General features: G+C 44.8%; 1 long non-coding RNA gene across 1 annotated transcript in view; it reads left to right on the plus strand.

Annotated features, from left to right (window-relative positions):
* The first annotated feature begins 8,873 nt into the window (after positions 1–8,873).
* LOC141139859 (uncharacterized) overlaps positions 8,874–26,326 on the plus strand; it is a 76,589-nt gene continuing 59,136 nt past the window's right edge. The window contains exon 1 of the long non-coding RNA XR_012243823.1: positions 8,874–8,994. This is a non-coding gene — a long non-coding RNA (uncharacterized lncRNA). The remainder of the gene's footprint in view (positions 8,995–26,326) is intronic.

Raw genomic sequence — 26,326 nt, forward strand, 5'->3', positions numbered from 1 at the left:
ATGCATTTTTTATGTTTTTACCGTGTTTCAGTACAGTTTCCTGTGTAGGAAAACTGAACTGGAAATGAAAAGCACTGGAACGCACTGCACTGGTGTGAAATATGCCATTGGAACCCATATCCTACTTTACATGGGAGTTTAATACATAAATAAAGCACTGCACGTAGTGTGAAGGGGCCCGCTGAGTTCAGGAGCATCAGCCCACTATCTATAGCAAGCAGCAGGGCTCAGAATAAGTTGGCGCGGCTGTCTGCAGATTCCATCAGAACACAAGCACCAGCTTCATGCTTTTCACCCCTTTGTTGACCCCTATTGTAACATTTACTAGATGGCAATTTTTGCATTTTACATACTTCTGTACAATATTTTCATACTGTATTACATGTTGGGATTTAAGTTCCCCCTTTTGCGGACATCTATACATTAGCATGCAGTGAGTATCCCTGTTCAAGCGAGAAAACATAAGACACATAGTTCACTGCTCTTCGGCCAAATTTAGTAGACTGATAGATTTGCATATACTGAGATTTGCATATAGAGAGAGGAACAGTAAACTCATATCATTGTGCAGCACCGTGAAGCAAGAAAGAAAGGCTTCATATCTAATGAGCAATAAAAAGAAAACTTACATGAGTAAAATATGTTGTCTGGTTTGTTGGGCTGATCTTCTGGCTTTACTATTTTCTGAGTCACCGACCTGGAAAGAATATACAGGTCAGGAGTTCTGACTTTACTTGTGCCAGGTCAATGAAAAACTCTGGAGAGATTTAGTACAGATTTGACACCACAGTCATTGTATGTGGAAGGGCCCTTATACTTGACAGTGCAGGGACCCTGCCATAAACTGAGTTTTCCCCATTCTAAATTTGGTGTTACAGCCAGGCTGTAGTTAGACTATGCTTTGATTGATATTGTTTATGTGTTTGTTGAGTTTCCCCTAAGTTCAGGCAATTGGTTACAGTACTTCTGTTTGTTTCTAAGGAGTGTTCCTATCAGATAAAGCAAGTGGAAACAATATAACTGATGTTACTGTAAATATTCCTCTCTAGCAAGTTGCCAGGAGGTTATTAACAGAGGTATGTGTTGGGGGGTATATGCTCGGGTGTCCCTGATTAAGTAGATCTGTTGGGTGTTGCTAGAGAAGGACCTGAGCCTGGGCCTAAAGAAGCAGAAGGTGGCCTGTGTCTTTGGGTCTGGAGTGATTTTGGTGCCCTGCTGGGTACATCCAAAAGAAGAGGAGGAATATGGCTGCCTGTACAGAGCATCTTAGGAGAAGGCTTTTGCACTGAAGAGTGTCTTGGAAAACTGGTTTCTGCTGTCTGCTGAGTGACGTCAGTGCTGAAACTATGCAGGCAGTGCAGGACATGGAGCAGCAAGCCATATAAGTGCTGGAACTATGCAGGCAGTGCAGGACATGGAGCAGCAAGCCATATAAGTGCTAGAACTATGCAGGCAGTGCAGGACATGGAGCAGCAAGTCATATAAGTGCTGGAACTATGCAGGCAGTGCAGGACATGGAGCAGCAAGCCATATAAGTGCTGGAACTATGCAGGCAGTGCAGGACATGGAGTTGCATGCCAGATGAATAACTTGCTAATGCCTGTGTATAGTGACATGCTTCCACTGACTACCACAAGGAACAACCACACTAGGAAGAACTTTTTGTGGTGCTAACCAAAAAGCAGGACCAGTATATGTAATGATCAAATATGGCTTACCCCAATGTTTGCCCAATGTCATGTACTGTATCATTTCAAACTATACATAGGGACAACGTTTTTAAAACAGTAACAGATATAGAAAATGTAATTTATATAATAAGCTAATCTCTCTCACAGGTGTAAAAAAAAAAACAAAAAAAAACAAATATCTTTTCTTATAAGGACGCTTCCTAGAAAACTGGAGCTTGGCCTTCATGCTTACTCAGGTTTCCAGAGTCAGTGATGGTGCCCATTATAATAAAGGTCCACTTAGGAGGGTTTGAAGATGCAAAATTTGGGTTAAATTTCAGCTGCTTATGTCTGGATCTATTTATCTTTTTGAAATGCAGTTTTCACTGAGAGTAATCTTTAGTTTATTATTTATTTATTTTTCATTTGCTCAGTTTGCATTTCCAAGGTCTATGACAGGTTTACTTTAAACATGGTTCCTAAATTGAAAACTTTTACATCACTTACTGGCTCCAGAAATGTAAGGCTTAGCTAGTAAGGTCAAAAACATGGATGGAGAATTTGATTTGGCAAATAATTCACTAAAATATTCATGTATATTAGATAAAACACAGAATCACTTTACCCACCTCTGATCAACTACCTTTAATGTAATCGGTCAAACGAGCAGATTCTCTAGGTCACAGGGCATATGATTGAATGATACGTAATCATACATTTTAATGAATTCTTCAGTGAACTGGCAATTAATTATTAACAAGAAAGAAATAATGTATCATCATCTCTAATCTACAGACTGTGAAAAAGATTATAATGCATACAACACCACCATGTGGAATTGCATGGAAGTGCAGAAGGTAGGTAAGAAGTAAAAAAAATCATATCACTACTAAACTTCACTTTCTTTATAGCTTAAATTTAAAGTGGAACTATGGGCAAAATAAAAGACAAAAAAACAACATATATGATCCAGTCTGCCACTAACATTAACACAGCAGATTTTTTTTTTTTTTTTTTAATTAGTCCACAGTAAGATAGCACACAATCTGCGTTCGGATCTGTGCACCCACTCCTGCAAGCCTGTCAGTTCTTGACATGCAGCTGTATCCAGCTATGTACTGCAATTGCTGCATCTGCATCCAAGTCCATAGGCTACCTGCGTGCCGCCTTGGGTGCATGGATAATAACAATTGCAGCCTGCACACAGAACAAGTGTCAACGCCTGTCTGACTGAGGCCTAACCATCCCTTTTGCTGGGCATTTTGGTCTGCATGTAAAGTGGGAAAAATATAAATAAAAGCAATTAAGATAAAAAGAAGAATTTATATATTGAAAAATATCATTACAGGCATTAGTCCTACACAGTTGCCAGAATACAACATTTTTAGATAAAAATGTAATACATTTTTTCCAATTAGGAGCTTTCAAAAATATAGGAGATTACCCATTTAACACTTCTATCTCCTTTGCTTGAAATGAAAAAGAATTTAACTTGCAGCCCTTTAGGTGACTCCCTAAAAAAATGTGTCGGTACCACCCACTCCACAATATCATACTGAAAAATCAACTATTTCCTCTGGCTCAAGCGTGCTGGTCTATGACAAAGTTATAATTTTTTAATTGTTCCCTATAAAGACCCCCAAAAAGATGTTGTTTCTTACTGACATTATATTGAGTTGAGTTGCATGTTGATATAACACGGTCCTTTACCCCATAGGGTCCTGACACGCTTACAAACACATACACATATATACATAGTCCCATATTAGGGCTTTTTATGTGATAGATACATATTATCATGCTGTGATAAACTTTTCTTTGGACAAAACTATTCACTGATAATATTGAATTGCTAGTGATATTTAAAAATATAGCTTTTGAAATTGTACTGTAAAATCTGTACAACTTTATGTTTGACAATATTCCAAAAATTCTTAATTTTTCTGCACTAGAATTGATTATTTGATTATAGGTCATATTCTAAGGGCCACTGCATAAAAGGACGCTCCTCTGGAAACATATCTTATGTATATAAACCCAAGAACAAAATCTGATAGTATTGCAGTTTACCAGTCCTTAAATGTGGTGACTGTATTTGACCCCTTTCACACTGGGGTGGTTTTCAGGTGCTTTAGCACTGGAAATAGGCTCTGCTAAGCGCCTGAAAACTGCCACCCATTCATTCCAGTGTGACTTTTCACACTCGGGCAGTGCACTTGCAGGACGTTCCGAAAAGTCCTGCACGCAGCATCTTTGGGGCTGGGTGGGAGCGCTATATTTTGCGCTCCCAAAATGCCCTGCCCATTGGAATGAATGGGCAGCGCTTTCAAAGCGCCTGAAAAGTGCTTCGAAAGCGCCGCAACATGGGAGTTTTTAACCCCTTCTTTGGGGTTAAAAACGTCCCGCTAGTGACCGAACAAGCAGCACTTTACCACAAACGGCCCCAGTGTGAAAGGGGTCTTTGGGTTCATAACAGAGGAGGTGTTTTGTACTCCTTGATGAAAGAGAACAATGCTAACTGATAACAATTCAGAAACAGTACAGAAAGTTATTAGTTCCCAAGATTTCTGGCTGAATGCATGGCTATTATTTTGTCCTTGTCCAACAGATATCATAAAAAGCTTTTAATTATATATTTAACAGACCAAAAAGGAGCAAATAAGAGAAATGTATTGTCAGATTTTACATGCACTTTAATCCCTACATCGGGGCCGGTACAAGCGGTGGGCAGGAGAGGCAGCTGCCCTGGGCACAGTTGTATACTGTATAGATAGAAGGGCTGCCATTCTGACTATATGCCTGACAGGAGTAGTGACAAAGGCATCATACTCCTATCAGCCAAGCGCTCGGACCAGTGAGGAGAGCAGTAGAGAGCAAGGAGGCTGTGCTCTCTATCTCCTCTCCGCCACGGGGTTCTCCCACCATGCACAGCCTCAGTTCTTGTGATGACTCCACCCTAATAAAAATCCTCTTATTGACAAGTGATGACTGCTGGGGGTAGGATCCCCTAAGCTCAGATATATTGGGGGGGGGTGCAGTTTGGAAACTTTGGCCTGAGCGCTGGATGACCTTGTCCCGGCACTGCCCTAAATGGACTCCATTTTTGCTGTAGTCAGGTGGCTGAGACATGCAGTCTGGGAGAATGATGTTGCAGACAAGAGGAAAGCTTTACTTTGTCTCCTCTTACTCAGATATCACTCTGACTGTTAATCCAGACATAGCCGGATCAAAATTCGAGTGGTTCAGCAGAAACAGGCCCAGTTTCGATCCATCTATGAACAGGCTGGTTGTGCTGAACTCAATCTATCAATCAACTTCAGTACAACCAGCCTACCAGGTTTTTTTGTTTGTTCACTGCCAGCGGCTATAGCCATATTCCAGTATACAAGAAAGTCAGTTGAATGCTGTGTATTCTAAAGCCTCGTACACACGATCGGATTGTTGTCCAACAAAACCGTGGACTTTTGTCCGAAGGGCGCTGACCCAAACTTGTCTTGCAAACACACGGCACACAATTGTTGGCCAACAATCACGAAGGTAGTGATGTACTACATGGTTTTTCAGCTCTTTAGCGCCACCCTTTGGGCTCCTTCTGCTAATTTTGTGTTAGTAGAAGTTTGGTGAGTGTTGATTCGTGCTTTTGATTTCACGCTTTTCATTTAGCGCTTTTCATTTCGTGTTTTTCAGTTCATTTCTGAGTGGCCGTTCATCAACCAGACATGTTGCGGAATTGGAGGAGATAACGTGTTATTTATTATTGGCCTTGGAGTTATTGCTTTGACCCAAGTCCAGGAACAGGAGGAGGAGGATTTCTTGGACCAAAAATTGGTTGCTTCATTAATTGTGACCAATTATGTCATATGCCATTGCTGCGGGAGCTCCAGGAGAATAATCCAGATGATTTTACCTCCGGATGACGGACCCCTGCTTTCACCAACTCTTGGCATTGTTGACCCCCTATATTAAGAAGCAGGACACATGCATGAGGCTTTTATTTTATTTTTTAGTTGAATAATGATTTGATTTGTTATATTTTTTATATTTTTGGATGCATAGAATGCACTTTTTGGTTCTATTGGCAGATATTTTATTTGTTTTCTTTTTTTAATTCACAATAAAAAAAAAAAAATTGTGGAGAATAATACTTGGCTATGTGTTTACTTCAAATGACAGTTTGGGAGTAGGCAGTTACATTTAAAGAACACAATGTAAAATTAGCAAGAAACACCAACATAGTTGTATCTTTGATATAAAAAACTACGGGATAATGGTGCTGTGGTAACTGTGACAGACTCACCCGGGACAGAGGCTATTGGAGGGGACTGAACGCAAGCCTCTTGCCCACCGATTATGGGCCCTAGCATTTGGGGGAATGGTGCTCTCTGTGAGCTGTATGCCTGGGGACCCTGGGGTTGGTGTTACTTTGGATTCAGCTCCATGTCCCCCCAAAACACACAGACTCTGGGAACCCTTTATATGCCATATTAGAATGATAAGACTGAATTATACTGTTGGGACACATCCTGTGAGGAGATGCTGGTGTCATCAACTCCAACTACCTGTGTTTATGTTAATTGAGTGAGCTGATCACATTAGCCACCAGCACTGGCTAGGAGACGAACTGTTGATGACTAGGCTGAGGAGGGGGGAGATTGTTGTTTGTATTGTTAATTGTAATTAGCTCCAGCTATTATGTTTATACTACTGTGTGACGCTCGGTGCCCACAAGTCTGTCATCTGGTCTGGGTAAATGTTTTAGTAAATTAGCTCATGTTAATTAGGTTAGCTTTGAGTCAGCCTGCTGTATAAATGTGTGTGAGATCTCAAATAAAGAGTTAGTTCTGATGTACTCCAAGACTGGTGTTGTCTAGTTCTTGGGGGTTCCTATAGCCAGATCCATTGGACTCGTGTTCCAGAACTTAGGAAGCGGTATACTGACGGAAGCACTCAAGCGGAGTGTGGGACGTTCCGTGACAGTAACAAAAAAATTTAAAAACATAATAATATTATTCTTGATATGACTAGAAAAAAAAAGCCCTTTTAAATACGTTTGGCAGAACGCCATCAGTATCACCAGCAAAGCAGGTTCATTATTATCCCATTAAAGAAGAAGAGAATACGCGCTGAGTTTTGACATAATTTGCCACATTGTGAGTGACAATTCTCCATTACGAATGCTAGTTTACAAGACTGACCACTTCTGGTTCATCCTTGCTTCCGAGCATGCGTGTTTGTACCTTGGACTTTTGTCCAACGTACTTATGTACACACGCTTGGATATTCCGACAACAGACATTTGTCCACAGAAAATTTTAAAGCCTGCTATCCAACATTTGTCCGCGGAAAACCCGACAACAATTGTCAGATGGAGCGTACAAACGATCGGATTTTCCGCCAACAGCCTGTCATCACACATTTCCTGTCGGAAAATCTGATCGTGTGTATGAGACTTTAGGCTGGACAAAAATGAACAAGGGCTCCAGTGACCATCTCACTTGATCACCCTAGATGAATTGCTGGCAAAAACCAACTGATCGCTACACATGGGAAACAATGGAGTGTAGCATGTAGTAGTGATTAATCACTAATGATAGCCCAATCCTACAAATCTGTGTGATCGATTGTTACCACATGTAAATGCACCTGGAAGCAATTGCAAATTATTTTGGTAGCACAATTGCACTAGCGAAAATTTCCTTTGTATGCTCAACCTTACAACCTTATGTTCTCACTGCCACGACTTGTCATGCGACAAAAATCGCATGACAAGTCGTGCCCTATTAACTGCAATGGAACTGTTCTAATCGGTGCGACTCAATTCTCTCCGACTTAGAAAAAAGTTCCTGCACTACTTTTAGTGCAACTTTGGCACAACTTGCATTAACTTCAGTTCCAGACCACCCACCTCACATTTACTGTGGGAGGGTGGCCAGGCTGCGCGTTACAACGTACCTGTACGTTGTGGCTTCTTCTGGGTCTAGGGCGCATGCATGCGGCGACCGACAACCACCGTGATTGGACACAGCGGGAGCCAATCAGTGGGTCCGGCAATCCGCCGATTGTTGACAGGAGAGGCAGAGCAGTGGTCTGCCTATGTAAACAAGGTAGGCCACCTTTCTGTCAGAGAGGAAGATGGAGATCTGGTGTTTCTGCTAAGCAGAAACACAGATCTCTCTCTTCCTCCAGTTAAGCCATCCCCCACACAGTTAGAAAGCACTCCCTAGGAGCACACTCTGCAAAGCAGGGACTAGGATCCATGTCTTCCCCTACTAAAAGCACCTCCCACAGTTTAGAAAAACACAGGCTAGGAACACAGTTAACCCAGTGTCATTAGTACAGCGAGAGTGCATTTTTTTTAGCACTGATCACTGTGTTAGTGTCACCAGTCCCAAAAAGTGTCACTTGGTGTCCGATTCATCCACCACAATGTCACAGTCCCACTAAAAAACGCTAATCGCCACCATTACTAGTAAAAATAAAAATGCCCGAAAAAATATCCCATAGTTTGTAGACACAATAACTTTTGCACAAACCAATCAATATAAGCTTATTGGGATTTTTTTCACTAAAAACATGTAGCAGAATACATACTGGCCTGAACTGATGAAAATATTAGATTTTTTACATTTTTTTATTCGATATGTTTTATAGCAGAAAGTAAAAAATATAGTTTTTTTTCAAAACTGTCTTTTTTTGTTTATAGCTCAAAAAATAAAAACCGCAGAGGTGATCAAATACCACCAAAAGAAAGCTCTATTTGTGGGGAAAAAGGACATCAATTTTGTTTGGGTACAGCATTACATGAACACGCAATCAGTGCCGTATCGTAAAAAATGACCTGGTCATAGTTACATAGTAGGTGAGGTTGAAAAAAAAGACACAAGTCCATCAAGTCCAACCTATGAAAGGGGGTGAAACCTTCCGGGGCTTAAAAGTGGTAAAGAAGTGGTTAAAGAAGTCGTATGCAAGTAACGGTGAAGTCATGCTGGGATGTCGGATTCAAAGTCGCGGCAGTGTGAACCGGGGCTTAAGGACACAAATTAATGCAGCTCTGTAATCAATAAATTGTATGTGTAGGACAATTTTTTTTTTATTAGTTTTCGATCAAGTGAGGAAGAATTATGTTTGAATTAAGCTTGAGCTTGTCAATGTGCTGCTCCTCCTGTTTTATCCAGTCACAAGGTAGGGAGGAGACGTGTGTGTGTGTGAAAGTGAAACTGTTGCAGAGAAAGGGGCCTTTTCTTGCTAGAGAACTAGCACTAGAACAAGGCAGAACTGTGTAAATCTCAGGACTGCATGGATAGAAATACAAATCATTTGGCAGGTAAAAAAAGTTCTCATACAGTATATGTATTTCATTTGCCTGTTTAGGTGCTTTCATAGTTATGCTTTATTATGTCGTTCTTTCAATAAATAGCCTTAGGGGCTCAGAACTCTTCATTTATAATATTACAAACATACTTATGGTTGACGGACTGGTTCTACAGCTTTTGTAGTATTTAGAAGAAAATATGCTTAGAAATATGTGCTGCAGTAATACCTTCTAGAAAATTGCAAAATGCGATTACCAGAACATTTGTGGCAAAGGTGGTTCTAATCATTTTGCTTCCTGAAACAGCAAATAACCTGAAGCACGCTCTTTACTTTTAGCTGACTTTGGAGAGAGTAAAAGCAAATGCCTCCAGGAAGCATTTGTTTGTTAGAAGAAGTGATGGAAAAGGCCATGACTAAACTATGTGCAAAGTGGCATAGCCCATAATTCACTTCAATATTTACTATGTTGTACACTTGTGGACAATTAATAAATCTGACTTGTTGCTATGGGCCATTGTTGAAAAGGAGTGCCATTTTGAAAGAGAATGCCTCCAGGTCCTTAAATTGGTCCTTGCATTAAAATGCAAGGTCTGCTTTAATTGCCCAGGCCCCTTTCCAAATCACCTATTGTTAGTAGGAGTAAAATGTACTTGTAGCGATACCCCCAAAGAAGCTGCTTAAGTTTCTTCAGTCCGTTACTCTGTCTCTCAACCCTAATAACTAGGGATGGGCCGAACACCCCCCGGTTCGGTTCACAGCAGAACATGCGAACAGGCAAACATTTGTTCGAACACACGAACACCGTTAAAGTCTATGGGACATGAACGTGAAAAATCAAAAGTGCTAATTTTAAGGGTTAATATGCAAGTTATTTTTATAAAAAGTGTTTGGGGACCTGGGTCCTGCCCCAGGGGACATGTATCAATGCAAAAAAAAGTTTTAAAAACTGCAGTTTTTTTCGGGAGCAGTGATTTTAATAATGCTTAAAGTGAAACAATAAAAATGAAATATTCCTTTAAATTTCGTACCTGGGGGTTGTCTATAGTATGCCTGTAAAGTGGCGCATATTTCCCGTTTAGAACAGTCCCTGCACAAAATGACATTTCTAAAGGAAAAAAATAATTTAAAACTACTTGCGGCTATAATGAATTGCCGGGTCTCGGCAATACAAATAAAAGTCATTGAAAAAAACGGCATGGGGTCTCCCCAAAAATCCATACCAGGCCCTTTGGGTCTGGTATGAAAATTAAGAGGAACCCTGAACCAAAATTTAAAAAAAAAATTATGTGGGGGTCCCCCCAAATTCCATACCAGGCCCTTCAGGTCTGGTATGGATAATAAGGGGAACCCTGTGCCAATTTTCTTTTTTAAAAATGGTATAGGGGTCCCCTCAAAATCCATACCAGACCAAAAGAGTTGCAAAAGAGTCTTTTTACAAAATTTCAGAATACCTTTCAGTATTGTCCAGGATTTATGTGAACATAGTGTGATGCCATTCTTGCCCAGGTCCTTTGGACAAAATATGGGGATCAGGTACGTATTATTCCTTTTTTTTTTTTCTTTATTGGAACATTTTATACCTATTAATAGTAGATGATTGGTGAAGAAGTAGATCCAAACAGTGGATCCCAAAAAAATCCAAATAAGCGTATATTGATTGGTTTGCGCAAAAGTTAGAGCATCTACAAATATATACTGGAATTTGTATTTAATTTTTTTAGTAATGGTGGCGATCAGCGACTTATAGCAGGACTGCAGTATTGTGGCACACAGTCTGACACTAACTGACACTTTTGACACTTTGTGGGAACCAGTGACACTAATTCAGTGATCAGTGCTAAAAATATGCTCTGTCACGGTACTAATGACACTGGCTGGGAAGGGGTTAAACATCTAGGGTGATCAAAGGGTCTACCCAGTGTTTGTGTATACTTTGTGTGCTGTTTTCACTAAGGGATGTGATGGATTTTATACCCTGCTTTGCAGGGAAAGAATATCCCTCACCCCTCCCCTGTCAGAACGGAGCTCTACATTGTTTTCATATGCAGAGCTCTGTCCAGCCTCTCTCCTCGACGATCTGCAAGTGCCGATGAGCATCCTTTGGCTGGTACCCACTGATCAGCTTCTGCTGTGACTAATCATAGCAGAAGCAGCATGCCCCCTACCCGGAAGTGAAGAATCACGTGTATATATATATATATATATATATATATATATATATATATATATATACATATACAGGGCTTTTTTTCAGCAGGAACTAGGGGGAACTCAGTTCCGCCACCTCTGACTCAGATCTTCTGCTCCCTGCTCACCACTATCACTTGGTAACACTGAAGTCTAGCTTCTGCATTTACAAGTGATAGCTTATCTCCCTCTGTGGTCTCCATTTTTTCCCTGGCGACCAGTTGTTGATGCTCCTACTGCATGATCTCCCTTGCAAGTGACTGTAGTATAGTATAGTATAGTATGCTGGGAGGTACTACAGCTGGATAGGTGTTTCAGCTTAATATTGCAACAAAGGTAAGAAATATGACAGATGATGAAGCTTTTGAGGAGGGGGGGGATGAGGGCAGTGAAGGGAGGGGGTTGTATGCAGAGGGTAGAGGCAAGAGCTACTATTTAATGCCATTTGGCAGGTATGTGTGTGTGGTGAGCATCATTGAGTTCCTGCACCTATTCTCTGAGAAAAAAAAGCCCTGTATATATATAAACATGTTTCTGCACAGAACGGCCACCTTGTAGCAGTAAATCTGCTATGGGGAGGTCAGCAAGTGGTTAAACAGTGTCCTAGACTTAAAACTATGGCAGCCACATACCGACCATGCATATGGTTGGTATGTGGCAGTTTCAGACAGTGCTGAAATTTGAAAGCAGGCCTAGGCAGGAAGGAAAAAAGTATCTGGTACTGAGGTAGTTAAAGAACAATGTAGAATTCACAATAGTGGGAGAAAAATAACATAAGGATCAGGGAGATTGGAGCTGGTCGTCTATGCACATTTCCAGTATAGCCCGAAGCAAATAAAATAAAAATGAGAGCAGGGCTAGCATGATATGGGACTCAGGGGACTCAGGGGAATCTGGAGGTGACAGGGTTAACAATTTTGTAGTGAAGGGGACCTTTTAGGGGATTGGTGCGGATAGTCATTTAGGAGGGGTTTCATGGGGAGTTTTGGGAGGAGAGAAAAGAGAACTTCAGACATCCAGTAAAGAAACATGGGGAAGAATGTTCCCTGCAACAGCGCGCCATCATACCGATCTCTTGGCTTACCTGCCTGCCCGCTCACCCCCACCATCTCTACGATGGTTGACCTGCTATAGCTGCATGAGCAGCTCCGCTCCATGGCGGCGATAATGGGGACCGACTGGCTGCAGGACCAGGTAGCAGCTTTGCTGGGAGCCTCTGCCACGGCTCCTTAGGTATCTTCCCCATGGCAAGCTCAGAGGGCACGTCCCCCGGAGCACTTTAGCCCTTCCAATTCCCCCCCAGCACAGTGCCATGCAGGGAAGCCGGGATCGGACCCTCCAGCCCTGCCAGCTCAGCCTCTCATGGCTGCTCGCGCGCAGCATGCTGAGAGGAATCCCCGGCGGGCGCAGAGCTCCACGGGACGGTATCACAGCTCTGTGATGGCCCCGGTTCACACTCGCCAGAGGGATCAGGAGTGGGCGGCCGCAAACCCGGCCGTATGTGTCGGCAGGTGCAGCGACCCAGCGTGGGAGGATGCAGTCTGCGGGTCCCGGTCAGTCAGTCAGAGCAGCCGGTGACCCCAATCAACCCCAGATCCAGGCATGCCCAGCAGAGTTTGGGAGCCAGCCACAGCAGCAGGGTCCCTCCTCCCAGTGGTGGGGGGGGGTGAAGAGGAGACAGCCAGTAGCAGTCAGGCAAGCAGGTATAGTGAAACAGAGGAGCAGGAGGGACAGTGCGCAGCTGCACCAGATCTTCAGCATCCAGGTGACCCACAGGATATCTCTCGATCGGAAGACGATGCTACATTCCGGTCGGCGATGGTGAATTCCGGAAATGCAGCTGTGGGATCCAGTCCTACTCAGCCTGGTAAGTCCCTGTCTAATATTGTCTCTTCTTTGCAGCTAGCTTTGTCTTCAGTAGTGGGGAGTAGAGCAGGCCAGGCTCCCGTGGGTGATCCGGGTATTCCTCCCCCTCCAGTTGTCAGGGCCCCACCCCCCAACCCCTCCCGTCCAACGGCCCCCCGGGCCCGCTGTGCAGGGTGATTCTGCAGCAGTCCATGAGTTGTTGACTGGACTGCGCTCCTTGGTGCATCATTTTGAAGCAGCTGCTTCCATGCCGGTGTCGACTTGGGTTCTGGATCCACTGGGCACTGGGCAAGCTGTGGCCCAGGTTCCGGTTGTCTCCTCGACTGCGTTGAGTCAAGGGCAAGTGGTTGGTGTGACATTGGGGGACACAGCTAATCAGGGCATGTCGGCGAAGACCTCGTTGGACTCGCCGAGGGACATTGGAAAAAGTACGAATACGGTTCGCTTGTCCAATTCGGCCAAATGCGAGGTCTATGTTTGCTTTGAAGGGCCTCTAGGAGCCCATCTTAAGTCCAAGGTGTGGGATAAGTTTTGGCGCAGGGACTATGTGGAGATTTTCACATTGTTGCCTCTAGAGAAGTTTAATCTAGATAGCTTTAAGCCCGAAGAATCCAAGAAGGAGGACGAGGAAAAGTGCGTCATTTGATTCCACAGACATTTAGCAACTGGCTCCAGGCCTTCGCCATCGTGGCAAGTGTTATTGGGGAAAAATCCCCTGAAAACTGTTCCCCCCTTTTTTGTTATCTAGATGCCATTAGCGAGGCCCATATAGTGTATGGGGGTGTGGCTTGCCTGCACTATGAAGAGAAGTTCCGTCAACGTAGGGCTATTCGGCCGTCTTTGCACTGGGATCATAAGGACATCCGTTTATGGATGAAGCTTATGTCCTCTGCGTGGGCCTCCACTTCATTTTTTCCAGCAGGGGCCGTGAGTCTGACTGACCCCGGACAGCCAGCCGCAAAACGGCAGGGTTGTTGTTGGCAGTTCAATGAGGGTTGTTGCAGATTCGGCACCGGCTGCCATTACAAGCATGAATGCTCCCACTGCGGGGGGACTCACCCCTTGTCTCGCTGTTTCAAGGCCGACAGGGCCCGTCCCAGCGATTATACAGGAAAAAGGCAATACGCCGGTGAGGGAGGACCGGATGGTTCCCTTTCTAAGTAGATATCCAGATCGGCCTGCAGTCCGTTTGTTGCAGGCCGGTTTCAAGGAGGTATTCGTGATCCCTTGCTCCCTTACTTGGATCTCTCCAGTGGCCGACAATTTGCGGTCAGCTCTTTTACACTCTGCCATGGTTTCTGAGAAACCCGCAAAAGAGGGGTCATTGGGCCGCATGTGCGGCCCTTTTGTTCACCCCCTTTGGCCAATTTAGTAGTCTCTCCTTTGGGGGTCATTCCAAAGAAGAAGCCCAATAACTTCCGCCTGATTCACCACCTGTCATTCCCAAAAGGTGGGTCGGTCAACAATGCTATTAACCCTGAGGCATGTGCGGTGTCGTATACCTCCTTTGATGCTGCAGTTTTTTGGGTACGGCGTTACGGTCAGGATGCCCTCATGGCCAAGACAGATATAGAGTCTGCCTTTTGGTTGTTGCCGCTCCACCCGAGTAGTTTTCAACGTTTAGGTTGTAGGTGGTTGGGTGCTTTTATCATTGCCTTCCTATGTTTCATTTCCTGTGCCCTTTTCAAGACTTTCAGATTTTTCCTTGAGTGGGTGGTTTGGTAAATCTCACCAAATGTGTCATAAAAAAAAAACTGTGATGCCGAAATCTTGATGATATGAACAAGTGGGGTACTTGTGCGCTACTCAAAGTGTTAGAGATTAAAATATAAATAATTAAATGTGTAAATAAATTTGTATATAGCTGCTGGACTTCTGAAGTGTCACCAGCACCAAAATTATATATTAGCAATCAAGTGAAGCAGCGCTATATATATATATATATATATATATATATATATATATACACTCTTAGATAACCAATAAAGTGCAATCTGCAAAAATAACAATATAAAGAGCAAAAGAATGCATAAAAACAGTCAAAGTACAAATGCAATAATAATATTCAAAAAAGTGCTAGATCAAAGTACAAATATGCAGTAATGTATAATGTGAAATTCAATGGCAATAATAGTCCAATCTGTAGAAAACTGTGCATAGAGCTTCACAAATAATTAATAGTCTCTTTAACTGTGCAAATTAGTGCAAAAGAGGATGGGAAGGGAAGAAAAGTGTCCAAGTGCAATAAACAGGATCAAATGTGATGAAAGCTTGTAGATCACTTTTTTCAATCTATTATAAGCACTTTTTTGAATATTATTACTGCATTTGCACTTTGACTGTTTTTATGCATTTTGTTTTTCTCTTTATATTGTGTTATTTTTTAAGCTTGTACTTTATTGGTTATCTAAGAGTGTGTGTGGCGTTGTTTCACTTGATTGCGAAATCTTGATGATGTGACTGCTCCCATGTGTCTACGTGGGAGTGGCTTCATCGTGGCCTGGACATTCAAGCGGCCAGAGAGAGCGAACCCAGAAGAAAGACCAGGAGAAAGAAGTGCCTGTGACCAATGGGAGCAGTGACAGCTTAGCCCTGGAGGGCTTTGTTTGACAGGTTACTACGGTTGTCATGATGTCCTAAAATGCGGTGCATAGTGGCACATTATGGCATAAACCACTTGGGTGCTCATTTAAAAATAAAAATGTAGCCTAATGCTGCTTTGGGGCTGGGTTCACATTTAAGCTGCATGCGGCTCACAGCAGGAGTCCAGTGCGTCTCCATTCACCATTTCAGGTCCAATTTCAGCCTGAATTTTGGGCTGAATTCGGACCTGAAACGGACCAAAAGATGTACCGGGCTACTGTGCAATTCGCACTCAAGCCGCTGCGGAGATCTGTGAATTGGCTCCATAAAGAGATGGTCACAATCTCCTGCTATGCGATTTGGATGCCCGGAAACCTGCTTCCAATTCGCAATAGTGTGAACACAGCCTAAAACTTGTGTTTATTCCATATGCAAAACCATGACTGTAGCAGCAGGGCTTACTGCAGTGATTTCCAGCTATAGTTGGGATCCCACAGGTATGACACATACATACTTACAAAGGTGCAAGTTGGATCAATGTAATTATGCAAAAATATTCATACTTGGAATTCAGCTTTATTGGTTTTCACCAGGGGCGACTCCAGACAATTTTTGTGGGGGAGTGCTGCACTGGTGCTGGGAATATAAGTGGGGGAGTTAAGTACACGCAGTGTTGAATCCCATACTATAATAACAGAATGATAAATGCTGAGAAATGCAGGCACAATGTATGGAAACCATTCCCAGAGTCCCAGTAGTCATAAGTATGCAGCAGTATTCCTTATGTTGCTGATCAACAAGCTTAAAAATTAGTTTTATATTAGGTGTCAGTAGGTGTAAAAATTAAACCATGGATGTCAATATTTGAAAAGAATTAGGAGTGACACCTTGAAGGAATTAGGAAGTTGAAAAAAAGGTGTGCTGGGTGGGCTGCCTGCTACCCACAACACCCACTGTGTGCATGTGGGTGTGGTCAAAAAAAATGGACGTGGGCTAAAGTGTAGCTTCACAGTGTATGGCTTTTAGCATGCCCCTTTACTTTGCTAGGGTATAGGGCCTGGGCATACACTGACGAGAATGTGGCAACAACATTTAACCTCTGCATTGGTGTCAGTGCCAGCAATGATAACTCTCAGCATGTGTCAGGGCAAGCAATAACCCCCAGGAGGGGGCAAAACTATCAATAACAATACCCCGCAAAAAACCCCAGCGAGTTTAAAAGCCAGCAATAACACCCAGCAGGCGACAGGGCTAGTTATGATAATCCCAAGCAATAACCCACAGCAAGTGTCAGGACCAGCAATAACACCCAGCGGGTGACAGGGCTAGTTATGATAATCCCAAACAATAACCCACAGCAAGTGTCAGGACCAGCAATAACACCCAGCAGGTGACAGGGCCAGCAATGATAATCCCCAGCACGTGTCAGGCCAACCAATAACCCACAGCACAAAAAAAACACAATAACAACCCCCGCAGCACAATAATAATCCCAGCACAATAATACCTTTGCAGTAGAATAATAACCTCAGCACAATAATAACCTCAGCACAATAGCAACCCTAGCACAATCATAACCACTGCAGTGCAATAATAAACCCAGCACAAAAATAACCCACACCACAATAGTAACCCCTAGCACAACTGCAAATCCAGCACAATTATAACCCTTGCAGTGCAACAACCCACACCACAATGCTAAACCCAGCACAATAATAACTCCACAACAGAATAATAAAACTACAGCACAATAATAACCTTCAGCACTATAATACTGTCAAATTCCAGAAGTAACCATAAGGTGGAGTCACCTGTTGGACACATTGGGGGGGGTGTTACTAAAAATGCTTTGCACAGCATATGGCCTGTGTTGCAGCTTTCCCCCAATGCTTTGCTATGTTATAGACAAAATGGGGGCCATAGAAAACACTTGTAGCTCCCTGATGTTTAGGCAGGGTTGCTCTTAAAGTTATCTGCCAAGTGATAGTTGCCTTGGCCAATTGCTAGGGGGTCAATTGATTTCACCCTAATTCTGGTATTGCTGCACTTCTCTCTTCTTTCACTAGTTGACTGGGTATCTGGTGACTAGGGATGAGCTTCGTGTTCGAGTCGAACCCATGTTCGACTCTAACATCGTCTGTTCGATCGTTCGCCGAATTGTGAACGATATGGGCCATTCGCGCAAAATTCGAGTGGCGCTTTGCGGCCCATAATTCATTGCAGCATCGCAGTGCATTGCTGGCTGATGATTGGCCAAGCATGCACTATGACCCGCATGCTTGGCCAATCACAGCGCCGTCTGTACAGAGAGCTGTAATTGGCCAAAGCCAGGGTGGCTTTGGCCAATTATGGCTCAGGGGATTTAGTACACTCCCCATACTATATAAGGCCGCCTGCATGTCGGCCCTGTGTAGTGTGTTCCGGCATTGAGAGACAGAGACAGAGAGACAGTGTCATTTGATTTAAGTTAGATAGATTAGGCAGGACAGTCAGTCAGTTAGCTGCACTTACAGTGTATTGTGTATATATATGCATCCCAGGTGTTGTATATATATATATATATATATATATATATATACACTGTATTCAGTTTAGCTAGATCCGTTCCTGTTATTATCTTCTTACTGCCAGGCAGGCAGGTGTTGTTACTGTAGTTGAAGAAAATTGCTGGTGTTCTGATCCTATTAGTCTTATTAGCTACAGTATTTACAGTTAGTGTAGTGCGTCCTCTGCACAGTGTGCACCTAAAACTACCTGTAGTAGATTGGTGGTGTTTTTCTGATCCTATCACTAACGCAGGCAGCTACATTATTTTTTAGTGTAGTGCGACCTCTGTACAGTGTTCAGCTAAAGATACAAGTTAGTGTAGTGCAACCTCTGCACAGTGTTCAGCTCAAGCTCCAAGTTAGTGTAGTGCAACCTCTGCACAGTGTTCAGCTAAAGCTACAAGTTAGTGTAGTGCGACCTCTGCACAGTGTTAAGCTAAAGCTACCTGTAGAAGGTTGGTGGTGTTTTCCTGATCCTATCACTACCGCAGGCAGCTACATTATTTACACGTTGGTGTAGTGTGACCTCTGCACAGTGTTCAGCTAAAGCTACAAGTTAGTGTAGTGCGACCTCTGCACAGTGTTCAGCTAAAGCTACAAGTTAGTGTAGTGCGACCTCTTCACAGTGTTCAGCTAAAGCTACCTGTAGAAGGTTGGTGTTGTTTTCCTGATCCTATCACTACCGCAGGCAGCTACATTATTTACACTTTAGTGTAGTGCGACCTCTGCACAGTGTTCAGCTAAAGCTACAAGTTAGTGTAGTGCGACCTCTGCACAGTGTTCAGCTAAAGCTACAAGTTAGTGTAGTGCGACCTCTGCATAGTGTTCAGCTAAAGCTACCTGTAGAAGGTTGGTGGTGTTTTCCTGATCCTATCACTACCGCAGGCAGCTACATTATTTACACGTTAGTGTATTGTGACCTCTGTACAGTGTTCAACTAAAGCTACCTGTAGAAGGTTGGTGGTGTTTTCCTGATCCTATCACTACCGCAGGCAGCTACATTATTTACACGTTAGTGTAGTGCGACCTCTGCACAGTGTTCAGCTAAAGCTACCTGTAGAAGTTTGGTGGTGTTTTCCTAATCCTATCACTACCGCAGGCAGCTACATTATTTCCTTGTTAGTGTAGTGCGACCTCTGCACAGTGTTAAACTAAAGCTACCTGTAGAAGGTTGGTGGTGTTTTCCTGATCCTATCACTACCGCAGGCAGCTACATTATTTAAACGTTAGTGTAGTGCGACCTCTGCACAGTGTTCAGCTAAAGCTACAAGTTAGTGTAGTGTGACCTCTGCACAGTTTTCAGCTAAAGCTACAAGTTAGTGTAGTGCGACCTCTGCACAGTGTTCAGCTAAAGCTACAAGTTAGTGTAGTGCGACCTCTGCACAGTGTTCAGCTAAAGCTACCTGTAGAAGGTTGGTGGTGTTCTCATACTAATAATACTACAGGCAGGCAGTTGATTTTGCTAGCTGCAGTATCAGTGTATATATATATATATATATATATATATATATATATATATATATATATCCCAGCTCAGTGTTTCTCAACTCCAGTCCTCAAGGCGCACCAACAGGTCATGTTTTCAGGATTTCCCTCAGATGAAAGGGCTGTGGTATTTACTAAGGCATTGAAACTGATCAAATCACCTGTGCAAAATTAGTGGAAATCCTGAAAACATGACCTGTTGGTGCGCCTTGAGGACTGGAGTTGAGAAACACTGTCCCAGCTTAGTGCAGCTACATCTCTCTGCAGGCCATTAGTATGTCTGGAAGGCCAACAAGGAGAGGCAGACAGTCACAAGCCAATAAAATAGGGAAAGCAGGCTCTGTGTCTAGAGGCAACAGTGCTGGTCGTGGACACTGTGCATCCTCATCAGCATGTAGCCGTGGGACACGCTTGGCCTTTTTTGCAGCAGCTGGCCGTGTTAAGCAGCAACATACGGAAGACTTGATCGAGTGGATGACCAAGCCATCATCATCCTCCTCATCCTCTCTCATCCATGCTCAGGGTACTTTGTCTGGCAAAGCAGCTGCCAACGTGGCCTCTTCCCTCGGCTCAATGGCATCAGTGACTCCTTCCCTAGCCCCACCATGTCCTCCTGAGGAGTCCCTCGAACTGTTTGACCACAGTGTTGGGTACATGCTCCAGGAGTATGCCCAGCGTTTAGAAGGCTCTGATGATGATACTGAGCTAGATGAAGGCAGTAACATGAGCACGGACAGAGGGGGTGCCCAAGAAGGACAGCAATCTGGCAGTCATGTTCCCCCTGCTGCAGCATACTGCCAGGTTTGCTCCAGTGATGAGGAGGGAGGGGATGATATGGTCACTGACTCAACGTGGGTGCTTGATAGGAGAGAGGAGGAGGAGGAGGAGGAGGCACATCACTGACGAGGCAGGATGCCCTCCAGGGGCAGCACACTGACTGCATCACACCTCAGAGCTCCGCATGTGCAGGGCGCTGCTGTCTCTGCGCGTTATTCCAAAAGTTCTTTGGTGTGGGCTTTTTTTGAGACGAGTGCATCAGATGGCACTGCTGCTATTTGCAACATATGTCTCAAGCGTATCTCGCATGGCCAAAACATCTCCCGCTTAGGCACCACATGCTTGACCAGACATATGTTGACCTGCCATGCAGTTCGTTGGCAAGCGTACCTAAAAGACCCACACCAAAAAACAAAGAGGACCTCTCCTTATTTCTCATCAGCTGGGATCTCCAACCCCACTGAGACCTGCACTGAGAGGAATGAAGGTGTAGAATTAGGTGTGTCACAGCCAAGTACTTGCGGACAATCTGCTATCGGTACACCGACGTCAGATTGTACCAGGCAAATTTCCCTGCCCCAGCTGCTGCGCCGCAAAAAGAAGTTCGCTCCCAGCCATCCACATGCCCAGCGGTTGAATGCTAGCTTGGCACTTCAACTGCTACCTTTTCAGTTGGTAGACTCCACTCCTTTCCGTGAGTTTGTGGAATGTGCGGTTCCTCAGTGGCAGGTTCCCAAATCCCACTTTTTCTCATGGAAGGAGATTCCGGCTCTCTACCGGCATGTGGAAGGCAATGTCTTGGCCTCGCTGGACAGGGCGGTCAGCGGTAAGGTGCATATTACCGCTGACTCATGGTCCAGCAGGCATGGACAGGGATGTTACCTAAGTTTCACGGCACATTGGGTGACTCTTCTGGCAGCTGTGAAGGATGCAGGACAAGGGGCAGTAGTGTTGAAGGTTGTTCCGCCACCACGCCTCCAAAATGCCACTACTAGTGATTCTGACACACCTCTCTCCTCCACCCCCACCTCTTCTTCTTCCTCCATGCCCTCTTCCTGTGCTTTGTCCTTGGAACCAGTGGTGCTCCATAGGCGTTCAAGGGACTACGCAAGTACGCAGGCCAAAAGATGCCATGCGGTGCTTGAGCTGGTGTGCTTGGGGGAAAGGAGCCACACTGGGGCAGAGGTTCTGTCAGCTCTGCAGGGGCAGGTTCAGAGGTGGTTGACGCCATGCCAACTTAAGGCAGGAATGGTGGTTTGCGACAATGGCACCAACCTCCTCTCTGCCCTCCGACAGGGACAAATGACCCATGTTCCCTGTTTGGCTCACGTCCTTAACTTGGTGGTGCAGTGGTTCTTGGGCAGGTACCCGGGCTTACAGGATGTCCTGAGGCAGGCCAGGAAAGTCTGTGTGCATTTTTTCGCCGGTCATATAATGCCAGTGCTCGGCTGGCAGACCTCCAAAAGGAATTTAACCTGCCCAAGAACCGCCTAATCTGTGACATGTCCACCAGGTGGAACTCAACGTTGGCCATGCTGCAGCGGCTGCACACGCAGCAGAGGGCCATCAATGAGTACCTGTGCGACTATGGCACCAGGACAGGTCAGGGGAGCTTGTTTTTTTTTCTGCACGCCAGTGGGCCATGATCAGGGATGCATGCACTGTCCTGTCACCATTTGAGGAGGCCACGAGGATGGTGAACAGTGACAGTGCATGCATCAGTGACACTGTCCCCCTTGTCCACCTGCTGGAGCACACGCTGCGTGGAATAATGGACAGGGCACTTGAGGCAGAACAGAGGCAGGAAGAGGAGGACTTCCTTTATCCAGACAGTGTTCCTGCGTGCCCGCCGATCACACAGGAAGAGGAGGAGGAGGATTGTGTCAGTATGGAGGTGGAGCCTGGCACTCAGCATCAGCAGCAGTCTTTAAGGGATCATTTACAGTCCCAAGAAACACATGGACTTGTACGTGGCTGGGAGGAGGTGGCTGCGGATTATGTCGTCCTTAGTGACCCAGAGGACTCCGGACCAAATGCCTCAGCAAACCTACGCTGCATGGCCTCCCTGATCCTGCAAAGCCTGCAGAAGGATCCTTGTATTTGTGGTATCAAGGAGAAGGAACAATACTGGCTGGCAACCCTCCTTGATCCACGTTACAAGGGTAAGATTGCGGACGTTATTTTGCTGTCGCAGAGGGAGCAGAGGATGAAAAATCTTCGGGAGGTCTTGCAGAAAGGTCTTTGCAATGCGTTCCCAGAGACTGGGAGGTTACAAACTCCTGTTTCTGGACAATCTGTTGCTGAGGCTTCTGTCAGTCAAAGAAGGAGCGGTGGAGAAGGTGGCCATCTGACTGATGCGTTCAGACAATTTTTTAGTCCGCAGCCCCAAGGTATGATCGGTTCCAGCAACCATCGCCAGCGTCTGTTTTACATGGTGCAGGAATATCTAGGGGCAAGATCTGACTTGGACACCTTTCCCACCGAAAATCCTCTGGGTTACTGGGTCTTGAGGATGGATCACTGGCCAGAGCTTGCACAATATGCAATTGAACTACTGGCCTATCCTGCATCCAGCGTTCTTTCGGAACACACATTTAGTGCTGCTGGAGGCTTTGTAACCGATCACAGGGTGCGTCTGTCCACCGACTCGGTCGATCGACTGACCTTCATAAAAATGAATCAGTCTTGGATCACCACCAGCTACCAAGCACCTGATGCTGATGTAACCAAATAATTTTTTTTGAAATGTCAGATCCCTTCAAAGACTATGCTGATGCTGAGTGACTATCCTGTTATGCTGAGTAATTATCCTCTTCCTCCTCAATGATCATGCTGATAGCTTGTAAGAACATTTTTGGTTCTGGGCACCGCCACCAGTGCCTAAGGCCCAATTTTTCAGCCCTTGTTTAACAGGGACATGTAATTAGAATTGTTGATGTAATATTTCACAGCAGGGCCTGTTTCTGCGCCCAACAAGAGTAACTGTGAGGACTTACAGTGTTGTGGCACCAGCACCACCACCACCACCAGAGGCCCAATTTTTCTGCCCCTGTTCAACAGGGGCATGTAATCACAATTCTTGATCTAATATTTCACAGCAGGGCCCTGTGAGGGCTTACAGTGTTGTGGCCACAACAACACCTAAGGCCCAAATTTCTGCTGAGTATATAGGGCAGGCCCCTACTTTCAAACATCCAACTTACAAACGACTCCTATTTGCAAACAGAAGGAGACAACAGGAAGTGAGATGAAATCTACCCCTAGGAAGGGAAATTCTTTCCGGTAAGAGTAAATATGGGAAAAACTTTTCTCCTTTACACTGATGCTTTATCACCAATCCTTGTTTCACTAAAAACCCCACATTTTCAAAAAACATTTGTCATTGGGACAAAAAGTGAGGTGAAATCTTCTGAAGAGGAGCACAGACAGCAAAACAAATGTCACAGGGGTGATAACCCTTTCCTATGTTTTCCAAAAAGCTTAAAATAGATTTTTTGGCTGGAGCTAAACACGTTAAAAATGCACCAGTTCAAAATTACAAACAGATTCTACTTAACAACAAACCTACAGTGCCTGTCTTGTTTACACCACCTGTATACTGCTGTTCAGAGTATATAGGGCCTGGGGGCCCCACACCTTTCTTTTTTTAATTTGGGTGCGGGGTTCCTCTTAATATCCATACAAGACCCAAAGGGCCTGGTAATGGACTGGGGGGTACCCATGCCGTTTGGCTCACCGATTTTCATCCATATTGCCAAGACCAGACATTACATTAAAGCCACAAGCAGTTTTAAATTACTTTTATTCCTTTAAAAATATAATTTTGTGCAGGGACTGTTCTAAGCACGGGAAACACGTGCCACTTTACAGGCATACCATAGACACCCCCCAGGTACGATATTTAAAGGAATATTTCACTTTTTTTTTTTTTTACTTTAAGCATCATTAAAATCACTGCTCCCGAAAAAACGGCAGTTTTTAAAACTTTTTTTGCATTGATACAAGTCCCCTGGGGCAAGACCCGGGTCCCCAAACCCTTTTTAGGACAATACCATGCAAATTAGCCTTTAAAATGAGCACTTTTGATTTCGAACGTTCGAGTCCCATAGACGTCAATGGGGTTCTAACGTTCGTGCAAATTTTCAGTCCGTTCGCAGGCTCTGGTGTGAACCGAACCATGGATTGTTCGGCTCATCCCTACTGGTGACATTAGATAAGATAAAGGCATTGCAAGGACAGATTAGGAATGAATGGGGTGTCTGAGCCAATGGGTAGGAATTTTCTTGGGTCCCTTGGCCTGCTGGGAAAACCTATTTATTTAGGTGGAGTCAGGTGATTGGGGTTCTGTGCCACCTGGACCGCTGTCTGAGTGGATATGTGTCATATTGCCCCCGGGCTGCTAGGCCAGAGACCTGAGGCCTATGCCGGGGACATCTGGCTGCTAGGCTATCTGAGGGCCTATCCAGAAGTAAGAGAGCAGTGTATTGTTGGGATTGCAGCTTGCAGTCCAACCAGAAGTAATGGTTCTGCCGGCCGGAGAACCTGTCGTGGTCGGAGGTAGAGGGGAAGCTGTCGCAACTAAGGGACCATCCACCTTGTTACCAGGGATCACTGTGTGTAGCTGAAGCAAGTTCCTGAGCAGTATTCTCAACAACCGGGGATGGTGAAGAATTGGGAAACTTCAGCAGAGGTCAAGCCAGGGACGCAGCCAGTGGAGGTGACGCTTGCAGAGAATTATTGTGTGCCAAGCCAGGGACCGAGCAGGCCAGTGGAGTGAAGATTGAAGAGTGTCTGTGAGTGTCAGGCTAGGGACCCAGCAGGGACACGGGAGGTGGCGCTTGAAGAAGATGCTCAGTGAGAAGATTGGAAGAGCTCAGGAGATCCAGTGACAGTGGAGTAAGTGAAAGAGTTCATTACAGCTTTTGTTAGAAACTGTTTGTTGCCATAGGAGACAGCGTTTCTACTCATGCAGACGTGGTGTCCGGCTGGGTGCCTTTCTCTGCATAATTGTTTACTTATAGAAGTCAGAGTCTGCTAATTAACATGGCCCTAACCCTCTCCCCCACAGTTCTGTTTAATAGAAAATAAATCTCTTTGCATTCAAAAAGTGTCTGGCACCCATTAATCTACCTTACATTACACCCACCATGCCTCATAACGCACTCTACACAGAAGTATGTCAGCTGTCCCTAACTCTGGAGGTCACCATTAGGCCTGGAGAGGCCTGGGACTTGGGTAAATTTGGGACCCAACATGGGGCAAAGGCGTTATCCTCGCAGCAGTCGCCCATAGCAACCGGCTATAGTTCCATCTGGATTTTATCTGGCTCCATGGGAAAGTGGCAAGTAACATCTCTACTTCTTATAGACTGTGTTATTATGCATTCTAACAATGTGGGGAAGAACCCCAATGCTCATGGGAGAGTACCAGCCTGGTCTTTTGATACTTCCCGCCAGTGCTGCTAGGGTTAAAACAGACTCCATTACAGATTTGGTGTGCTGCAGAAGACAAAGGCAGGCGCTAAAGTTTCCAGAAAATATCTGCACCAATCCGTTGGCAGTGGGAGAAGCCCCCACTCTGCAGAGGAGGATAAGAAAGTGTTGCCATGTGTGCCTGGTTGTGGGTTGGAGAAGATGGCGCAGTTTGGAGGTGCAATTGCGGATTGGAAGATGTGCATGCTCCGGGTGTTGGCTTTGGTCTGAGCGAGTCAAAAAGCGATCTGACTGACACCGGAGTGCGGTATACACCTAAGGGTAGTCTTGCCCTGTACACGGCAGGAGGCTATGAGGCCTTGGGACTGATCTGCGGGAAATGTTCCTGTCTGGCCATGCATCTGAGGCCTTGGATCGTCTGCGGATGTTGCGGGGAACATCTGCTTGAGGTTGTCTCACCAGCTCA

This window comes from Aquarana catesbeiana, linkage group LG04 (assembly GCF_042186555.1).
Source record: "Aquarana catesbeiana isolate 2022-GZ linkage group LG04, ASM4218655v1, whole genome shotgun sequence".
Lineage (NCBI taxonomy): Eukaryota > Metazoa > Chordata > Amphibia > Anura > Ranidae > Aquarana > Aquarana catesbeiana.